This window comes from Scylla paramamosain, chromosome 9 (genome assembly GCF_035594125.1).
Source record: "Scylla paramamosain isolate STU-SP2022 chromosome 9, ASM3559412v1, whole genome shotgun sequence".
Classification (NCBI taxonomy): Eukaryota; Metazoa; Arthropoda; class Malacostraca; order Decapoda; family Portunidae; genus Scylla; species Scylla paramamosain.
The window spans coordinates 30,945,001-30,955,886 of record NC_087159.1 but is presented as its reverse complement, the minus strand read 5'-3'; the positions used below and the strand labels follow the sequence as shown (position 1 = coordinate 30,955,886).

Here is a 10,886-nt window from a genome sequence, read left to right as displayed (position 1 = left end):
GGCTGACTGACTGACTGACTGACTGACTGACTGACTGACTGACTGACTGACTAGCTGAGTGACTGATTGATTGGCTAGTTGGTTGAATGGCTAGCTGGCTGGTTGAATGGCTGACTGACTGGCTGACTGACTGACTGACTGACTGACTGACTGACTGACTGACTGACTGACTAGCTGAGTGACTGATTGATTGGCTGGTTGGTTGAATGGCTAGCTGGCTGGTTGAATGGCTGACTGACTGACTGACTGACTGACTGACTGACTGACTGACTGACTGAGGCAGAGAGACAGGTAGGTGTTGGCAGGGTTGGTTTGGTTTGGAGTGTTGAGGTTTTATGATATTGTAGAGACAGAGAGGTTCAAAGCTTAATTAGACTTGTATCTTTGAGCCATGAGTCAGTAGAGAGGGAGAAAGAGGCAGACAGGCAGAGAGACAGGAAAAACAGGGAGGAAGAAAAGCTATTTGCACTGTACCTATAGGTCAGTATGGTGTAGAGTTGTATACTTGAATCAAGAGTAAATATAGACGCAGATACGAAGGCGGGCAAGCTGAGAGAGAGGGAAAGAAAGGGTCTGAATGAAAGGGAGGAGTCAGGCCTGCAGAAGGGGAGCTTTTGGTATTGTTTACTGATTAGTGTGATAAAGTGTTGTGTTGTGTTGTGAGGTGCAGAGAAAGAGAGAGAGGCTTGTGTGGTGATATTTCATGTTGATGTACAGCAATATGAAATAGTTCTCAGGAGAGAGAGAAAGAGATAGAAATTAGTGACACACACACACACACACACACACACACACACAGTAATACTCTATAGAAACCTATTTCTTTCCTAATTTGTCTATCTCCATCTTGTTTTTCATTGTAAGTCATTAATGTTTATCTTGTATTGTCTTGGCATTATTAAAACATGAGGTATATTATTATTAGTGGTTGTAGTTTTGTATCACAACATTAACTTATATTAGTTTTGCCTGAAAATCTCTCGTTTTCTAACATTCTCCCATCCTGCAGGCCTGAGTCCAGACCGAGACCCAGAGAAATGTAAACAAACGCACCAGTCAGACTTGATATAGGAGTGAATTTGTTGCTTTTTAAAGCGGCAGTCGGTCTCTACATGTGTGAGGTGGCGAGGGGTGTCGCCAGGGGGCGGCTAGTAGCGTCTGCCACCAGGGAAATATGTAAAAACATAAAAAAGACGCTTCTCAAGAAAGGTAAGGCCGGTTGCAGCTTTTATTTTTTCTTTATTTCTTTCCATCAGGTTAGGTTTATATTAATTCAGTTAGTTAGGTTTGGTTAAGTCTCTCTCTCTCTCTCTCTCTCTCTCTCTCTCTCTCTCTCTCTCTCTCTCTCTCTCTCTCTCTCTCTCTCTCTCTCTCTCTGTGGTGCTAATGGTGCAGGAAGGCCTTGTCTACCTGCACCATAAGCCACTATACCATGCGTCACTGTACATTTAAACTGTACCCCAAAAACTTAACCTAACTGGCCCTCACTTAAAAAAAAATATATCGTTTTTTTTTCGTGTTCTTAATATTTCAGTGCTACAATACCACATCACTGTACCCTATGATGCTAATGGTGCAGGAAGGCCTTGTCTACCTTCACCATAAGCGACTGTACCATGCGTCACTGTACCTTAAAACTGTACCACAAAAACAACCTAACTGGCCCTCACCTGAAAAAAAATATCTTTTTTTTTTTGTGTTTGCTTAATATTTCAGTGCTACAGTACCACAGCACTGTACTCTATGGTGCTAATGGTGCAGGAAGGCCTTGTCTACCTTCACCATAAGCCACTGTACCATGTGTCACTGTACCTTAAATCTGTACCACAAAAACAACCTAACTGGCCCTCACCTGAAAAAAAATCTCTTTTTTTTTAACCTAACCTAACCTAAACCTAACCTTACCTAACCTAACCTAACCTAACCTAACCTGACCTGACCTGACCTAACCTAACCTAACCTAACCTAACCTAACCTAACCTAACCGAGACATTAAAAATTAGTCTCAAGGCAAAAAGACGATTCAAAGTGACTGACATACCAAGCAATTAATTAGTGAAATCAGTCTTTGTTGACTACTCCAAAGCCTTTCAGTTTGTCGACCTCAGTATACTGTTAGGAAAAAGTGCATTATTAAGACATTATTAGTGGTTGTATCACGGTATTTTATAATAGACTTATAACTAGTTTCCCCTGAAAATCTTTCGTTTTCTATCATTCTTTCATTCTACACGCCTGAGCCCTGACAGAGACCCAGAGAAATGTAAACAGGCACGAGTCAGACTTGATATAGGGCTGAATTTGTTGCTTTTCAGAGAGGGGCAGTCGGTCTGTACATGCGTGAGGTGGCGAGAGGCGTGTCCAGGGGGCGGCTAGTAGCGTGTGCCACCGTGGAAATATGTACAGACATAAAGAAGACGCCCTCAAGAAAGGTAAGGCCGGTTCCAGCTTTTATTTTTATTTATTTATTTCCATCCCGGCCTGGGACCCCCCCTTTCCCGAGTCCTGAGGTGTTGGGGGACGGCCCGGGGGTGCTGTGTGCCCGTGAGTGTACCAGGTGCTCAAGCTTATACAAAACAAGGAAAGTTTGAAGCATTTTTAGAGGGGCAGTCGGTCTGTACATGCGTGTACATTAATTTTGAGGTGTTCCTTGTCATCCCCTGTCACTCCTGCCTGCCTCTGTCACCTCTACCAATCCCTGTCAAGCTCTGCCAAGCCCTTTGTCACCTCTCAAGTAATGAGGTGGCTTGAGATGTGAGATTTTAAACAGAAGCCTTTGCTGTCACCCCTGCCAAGCCCTACCAAACCCTGTCAGCCCCCACCAAGGCCCTCTCAAGCCTCACCAAGGCCTGTCAACCCCCTACCGAGACCTATCAGCTCTATAATCTGAAAAAAGTGCAGTGTCTTAGGAGGGATTGATTAAGTAAACAGTGACTTATGGCCAAAATGGAACTATATGGAGATTAAGTAGAGATTAGAATAGAAGCTGAAATTGAGCAGGATAGTTACAATCACAGACTTCCAACTTGCTACTCCTTGGTGTGAAAGAATCTGCAGGAAATTAAGTACATGGCAACTCCTGTTAGTCCCTCATGTGTTCTTGAAAGCAGACTGACAGATTCAGTGTGTGACATGCTGACGTGGGGGGAAGGCTGTCTGGTGGCTGCTCTATGCTGTAGCTAACAAAATGGTTGTGTTTCAAGTGTTGTCATGCCTGGAAAGTCTACAGGTCATCATTACTAGTATAAATGTGTACTACAATGGTGAAATTTAGTGAAAAAATGTGCTGTTTATGTATTGGCAGGGAAAGATTTGTGCTCATCAAGACAATGATAAAAAAATTTTTATATTATTATTATTATTACTATTTTTTTTTCTTTTACTTGTTTTGCTGTAAGATGAGACTACAATAACTGCCCCTTGATGCCCTATAAGGTACCGCCAAGCACCAAGGGGCGGCCACCACGGTGCACAGTGAAGCACGTCCCAGCATCCCTGTCACCATCTTTTCCCTGCCAATAATTATGCATTACATTTCCCAACTAATTTCATTCTAGTGCAACATTTCTACTACTAATGGTGACCTGTACACTTCCCAGCATGACCAGTACAGCACTTCAAACAAACACAGCCTTTTCTTAGCCACAGCAAGGTGCAGCCACGACAGACAGCCTTCCCTAAGTCAGCATGTCACACTGCATCCATAACACTGAGCTTCCAGGAACACATCTGGGGGACTGATACAAGTTGCTGTGTAGGTCATTTGTCCCAGCAGACTCTTTCACACCAAGCAGGCATGAGGTGGTAGTCTGTGCAGTGCGTCAGTGCTTGGAATTTTGAACCGGTCTTGCTGCATCTATGGCCCAGAGACCAAACACAGACCAAACAGAGGGCTAGCTGAACCTAACACAAACCAAACAGACGCCCACCAGAACCATACACAGGCCCACAGAACTAACTGACTGGCTGGCCGGCTGACTCGCTGGCTGAGTGACTGACTGACTGACTGACTGACTGGCTGGCTGGCTGGCTTGCTGGCTGGCTTACTAACTGACTGACTGACTGACTGGCTGGCTGAGTGACTGATTGACTGGCTGGTTAGCTAGTTGGGTGGCTAGCTGGTTGGTTGAATGGCTGACTGACTGACTGACTGACTGACTGACTGACTGACTAGCTGAGTGACTGATTGATTGGCTGGTTGGTTGAATGCCTAGCTGGCTGGTTGAATGGCTGACTGACTGACTGACTGACTGACTGACTGACTGACTGACTGACTGACTGACTGACTGACTGACTGACTAGCTGAGTGACTGATTGATTGACTGGTTTGTCGAATGGCTAGCTGGCTGGTTGAATGGCTAACTGACTGACTGACTGACTGACTGACTGACTGACTGACTGACTGACTGACTGACTAACTGAGTGACTGATTGATTGGCTGGTTGGTTGAATGGCTAGCTGGCTGGTTGAATGGCTGACTGACTGACTGACTGACTGACTTACTGACTGACTGACTGACTAACTGACTAGCTGAGTGAAAGATTGATTGGCTGGTTGGTTGAATGGCTGACTGACTGACTGACTGACTGACTGACTGACTGACTGACTGACTGACTGACTGACTGACTGACTGACTAGCTGAGTGACTGATTGATTGGCTAGTTGGTTGAATGGCTAGCTGGCTGGTTGAATGGCTGACTGACTGGCTGACTGACTGACTAACTGACTGACTGACTGACTGACTGACTGACTGACTGACTGACTAGCTGAGTGACTGATTGATTGGCTGGTTGGTTGAATGCCTAGCTGGCTGGTTGAATGGCTGACTGACTGACTGACTGACTGAATGACTGACTGACTGACTGACTGACTGACTGACTGACTGACTGACTGACTGACTAGCTGAGTGACTGATTGATTGGCTGGTTGGTTGAATGGCTAGCTGGCTGGTTGAATGGCTAACTGACTGACTGACTGACTGACTGACTGACTGACTGACTGACTGACTGACTGACTAACTGAGTGACTGATTGATTGGCTGGTTGGTTGAATGGCTAGCTGGCTGGTTGAATGGCTGACTGACTGACTGACTGACTGACTGACTGACTGACTGACTGACTGACTGACTAACTGACTAGCTGAGTGACTGATTGATTGGCTGGTTGGTTGAATGGCTAGCTGGCTGGTTGAATGGCTGACTGACTGACTGACTGACTGACTGACTGACTGACTGACTGACTGACTGAGTGACTGATTGATTGGCTAGTTGGTTGAATGGCTAGCTGGCTGGTTGAATGGCTTACTGACTGGCTGACTGACTGACTGACTGACTGACTGACTGACTGACTGACTGACTGACTAGCTGAGTGACTGATTGATTGGCTGGTTGGTTGAATGCCTAGCTGGCTGGTTGAATGGCTGACTGACTGACTGACTGACTGACTGACTGACTGACTGACTGACTGACTAGCTGAGTGACTGATTTATTGGCTGGTTGGTTGAATGGCTAGCTGGCTGGTTGAATGGCTAACTGACTGACTGACTGACTGACTGACTGACTGACTGACTGACTGACTGACTGACTGACTGACTGACTGACTAACTGAGTGACTGATTGATTGGCTGGTTGGTTGAATGGCTAGCTGGCTGGTTGAATGGCTGACTGACTGACTGACTGACTGACTGACTGACTGACTGACTGACTGACTGACTGACTGACTAACTGACTAGCTGAGTGACTGATTGATTGGCTGGTTGGTTGAATGGCTAGCTGGCTGGTTGAATGGCTGACTGACTGACTGACTGACTGACTGACTGACTGACTGACTGACTGACTAGCTGAGTGACTGATTGATTGGCTAGTTGGTTGAATGGCTAGCTGGCTGGTTGAATGGCTGACTGACTGGCTGACTGACTGACTGACTGACTGACTGACTGACTGACTGACTAGCTGAGTGACTGATTGATTGGCTGGTTGGTTGAATGCCTAGCTGGCTGGTTGAATGGCTGACTGACTGACTGACTGACTGACTGACTGACTGACTGACTGACTGACTAGCTGAGTGACTGATTGATTGGCTGGTTGGTTGAATGGCTAGCTGGCTGGTTGAATGGCTAACTGACTGACTGACTGACTGACTGACTGACTGACTGACTGACTGACTGAGTGACTGATTGATTGGCTGGTTGGTTGAATGGCTAGCTGGCTGGATGAATGGCTGACTGACTGACTGACTGACTGACTGACTGACTGACTGACTGACTGACTGACTGACTAACTGACTAGCTGAGTGACTGATTGATTGGCTGGTTGGTTGAATGGCTAGCTGGCTGGTTGAATGGCTGACTGACTGACTGACTGACTGACTGACTGACTGACTGACTAGCTGAGTGACTGATTGATTGGCTAGTTGGTTGAATGGCTAGCTGGCTGGTTGAATGGCTGACTGACTGGCTGACTGACTGACTGACTGACTGACTGACTGACTGACTGACTGACTGACTAGCTGAATGACTGATTGATTGGCTGGTTGGTTGAATGGCTAGCTGGCTGGTTGAATGGCTGACTGACTGACTGACTGACTGACTGACTGACTGACTGAGGCAGAGAGACAGGTAGGTGTTGGCAGGGTTGGTTTGGTTTGGAGTGTTGAGGTTTTATGATATTGTAGAGACAGAGAGGTTCAAAGCTTAATTAGACTTGTATCTTTGAGCCATGAGTCAGTAGAGAGGGAGAAAGAGGCAGACAGGCAGAGAGACAGGAAAAACAGGAAGGAAGAAAAGCTATTTGCACTGTACCTATAGGTCAGTATGGTGTAGAGTTGTATACTTGAATCAAGAGTAAATATAGAGGCAGATACGAAGGCGGGCAAGCTGAGAGAGAGGGAAAGAAAGGGTCTGAATGAAAGGGAGGAGTCAGGCCTGCAGAAGGGGAGCTTTTGGTATTGTTTACTGATTAGTGTGATAAAGTGTTGTGTTGTGAGGTGCAGAGAAAGAGAGAGAGGCTTGTGTGGTGATATTTCATGTTGATGTACAGCAATATGAAATAGTTCTCAGGAGAGAGAGAAAGAGATAGAAATTAGTGACACACACACACACACACACACACACACACACACACACACACACACACACACACACACACACACAGTAATACTCTATAGAAACCTATTTCTTTCCTAATTTGTCTATCTCCATCTTGTTTTTCATTGTAAGTCATTAATGTTTATCTTGTATTGTCTTGGCATTATTAAAACATGAGGTATATTATTATTAGTGGTTGTAGTTTTGTATCACAACATTAACTTATATTAGTTTTGCCTGAAAATCTCTCGTTTTCTAACATTCTCCCATCCTGCAGGCCTGAGTCCAGACCGAGACCCAGAGAAATGTAAACAAACGCACCAGTCAGACTTGATATAGAAGTGAATTTGTTGCTTTTTAAAGCGGCAGTCGGTCTGTACATGTGTGAGGTGGCGAGGGGTGTCGCCAGGGGGCGGCTAGTAGCGTCTGCCACCAGGGAAATATGTAAAAACATAAAAAAGACGCTTCTCAAGAAAGGTAAGGCCGGTTGCAGCTTTTATTTTTTCTTTATTTCTTTCCATCAGGTTAGGTTTATATTAATTCAGTTAGTTAGGTTTGGTTAAGTCTCTCTCTCTCTCTCTCTCTCTCTCTCTCTCTCTCTCTCTCTCTCTGTGTGTGTGGTGCTAATGATGCAGGAAGGCCTTGTCTACCTGCACCATAAGCCACTATACCATGCGTCACTGTACATTTAAACTGTACCCCAAAAACTTAACCTAACTGGCCCTCACTTAAAAAAAAATATATCGTTTTTTTTTCGTGTTCTTAATATTTCAGTGCTACAATACCACATCACTGTACCCTATGATGCTAATGGTGCAGGAAGGCCTTGTCTACCTTCACCATAAGCGACTGTACCATGCGTCACTGTACCTTAAAACTGTACCACAAAAACAACCTAACTGGCCCTCACCTGAAAAAAAATATCTTTTTTTTTTTGTGTTTGCTTAATATTTCAGTGCTACAGTACCACAGCACTGTACTCTATGGTGCTAATGGTGCAGGAAGGCCTTGTCTACCTTCACCATAAGCCACTGTACCATGTGTCACTGTACCTTAAATCTGTACCACAAAAACAACCTAACTGGCCCTCACCTGAAAAAAAATATCTTTTTTTTTTTAACCTAACCTAACCTAACCTAACCTTTCCTAACCTAACATAACCTAACCTAACCTAACCTGACCTGACCTGACCTAACCTAACCTAACCTAACCTAACCTGACCTAACCTAACCTAACCTAACCTAACCTGACCTGACCTAACCTAACCTAACCTAACCTAACCTGACTGACTGACTGACTGACTGACTGACTGACTGACTGACTGACTGACTGACTGACTGACTGACTGATTGATTGGCTAGTTGGTTGAATGGCTAGCTGGCTGGTTGAATGGCTGACTGACTGGCTGACTGACTGACTGACTGACTGACTGACTGACTGACTGACTAGCTGAGTGACTGATTGATTGGCTGGTTGGTTGAATGCCTAGCTGGCTGGTTGAATGGCTGACTGACTGACTGACTGACTGACTGACTGACTGACTGACTGACTGACTGACTAGCTGAGTGACTGATTGATTGGCTGGTTGGTTGAATGGCTAGCTGGCTGGTTGAATGGCTAACTGACTGACTGACTGACTGACTGACTGACTAACTGACTAGCTGAGTGACTGATTGATTGGCTGGTTGGTTGAATGGCTAGCTGGCTGGTTGAATGGCTGACTGACTGACTGACTGACTGACTGACTGACTGACTGACTGACTAGCTGAGTGACTGATTGATTGGCTAGTTGGTTGAATGGCTAGCTGGCTGGTTGAATGGCTGACTGACTGGCTGACTGACTGACTGACTGACTGACTGACTGACTGACTGACTGACTGACTGACTGACTGACTGACTAGCTGAGTGACTGACCTAACCTAACCTAACCTAACCTAACCTAACCTAACCTAACCTAACCTAACCTAACCGAGACATTAAAAATTAGTCACAAGGCAAAAAGACGATTCAAAGTGACTGACATACCAAGCAATTAATTAGTGAAATCAGTCTTTGTTGACTACTCCAAAGCCTTTCAGTTTGTCGACCTCAGTATACTGTTAGGAAAAAGTGCATTATTAAGACATTATTAGTGGTTGTATCACGGTATTTTATAATAGACTTATAACTAGTTTCCCCTGAAAATCTTTCGTTTTCTACCATTCTCCCATTCTACACGCCTGAGCCCTGACAGAGACCCAGAGAAATGTAAACAGGCACGAGTCTGACTTGATATAGGGCTGAATTTGTTGCTTTTCAGAGAGGGGCAGTCGGTCTGTACATGCGTGAGGTGGCGAGAGGCGTGTCCAGGGGGCGGCTAGTAGCGTGTGCCACCGTGGAAATATGTACAGACATAAAGAAGACGCCCTCAAGAAAGGTAAGGCCGGTTCCAGCTTTTATTTTTATTTATTTATTTCCATCCCGGCCTGGGACCCCCCCTTTCCCGAGTCCTGAGGTGTTGGGGGACGGCCCGGGGGTGCTGTGTGCCCGTGAGTGTACCAGGTGCTCAAGCTTATACAAAACAAGGAAAGTTTGAAGCATTTTTAGAGGGGCAGTCGGTCTGTACATGCGTGTACATTAATTTTGAGGTGTTCCTTGTCATCCCCTGTCACTCCTGCCTGCCTCTGTCACCTCTACCAATCCCTGTCAAGCTCTGCCAAGCCCTTTGTCACCTCTTAAGTAATGAGGTGGCTTGAGATGTGAGATTTTAAACAGAAGCCTTTGCTGTCACCCCTGCCAAGCCCTACCAAACCCTGTCAGCCCCCACCAAGGCCCTCTCAAGCCTCACCAAGGCCTGTCAACCCCCTACCGAGACCTATCAGCTCTATAATCTGAAAAAAGTGCAGTGTCTTAGGAGGGATTGATTAAGTAAACAGTGACTTATGGCCAAAATGGAACTATATGGAGATTAAGTAGAGATTAGAATAGAAGCTGAAATTGAGCAGGATAGTTACAATCACAGACTTCCAACTTGCTACTCCTTGGTGTGAAAGAATCTGCAGGAAATTAAGTACATGGCAACTCCTGTTAGTCCCTCATGTGTTCTTGAAAGCAGACTGACAGATTCAGTGTGTGACATGCTGACGTGGGGGAAGGCTGTCTGGTGGCTGCTCTATGCTGTAGCTAACAAAATGGTTGTGTTTCAAGTGTTGTCATGCCTGGAAAGTCTACAGGTCATCATTACTAGTATAAATGTGTACTACAATGGTGAAATTTAGTGAAAAAAATGTGCTGTTTATGTATTGGCAGGGAAAGATTTGTGCTCATCAAGACAATGATAAAAAAATTTTTATATTATTATTATTATTACTATTTTTTTTCTTTTACTTGTTTTGCTGTAAGATGAGACTACAATAACTGCCCCTTGATGCCCTATAAGGTACCGCCAAGCACCAAGGGGCGGCCACCACGGTGTACAGTGAAGCACGTCCCAGCATCCCTGTCACCATCTTTTCCCTGCCAATAATTATGCATTACATTTCCCAACTAATTTCATTCTAGTGCAACATTTCTACTACTAATGGTGGCCTGTACACTTCCCAGCATGACCAGTACAGCACTTCAAACAAACACAGCCTTTTCTTAGCCACAGCAAGGTGCAGCCACGACAGACAGCCTTCCCTAAGTCAGCATGTCACACTGCATCCATAACACTGAGCTTCCAGGAACACATCTGGGGGACTGATACAAGTTGCTGTGTAGGTCATTTGTCCCAGCAGACTCTTTCACACCAAGCAGGCATGAGGTGGTAGTCTGTGCAGTGC

At 45.2% G+C, this 10,886-nt stretch overlaps 1 long non-coding RNA gene across 1 annotated transcript; it reads left to right on the top strand.

The window, feature by feature from the left end:
• The first annotated feature begins 1,051 nt into the window (after nt 1-1,051).
• LOC135103322 (uncharacterized) lies at nt 1,052-9,499 on the top strand. The gene is made up of 4 exons (XR_010269999.1): nt 1,052-1,209; nt 2,316-2,432; nt 7,361-7,560; nt 9,383-9,499. It is a non-coding gene; the product is annotated as an uncharacterized LOC135103322 (long non-coding RNA).
• The last annotated feature ends 1,387 nt before the right edge of the window (nt 9,500-10,886 follow it).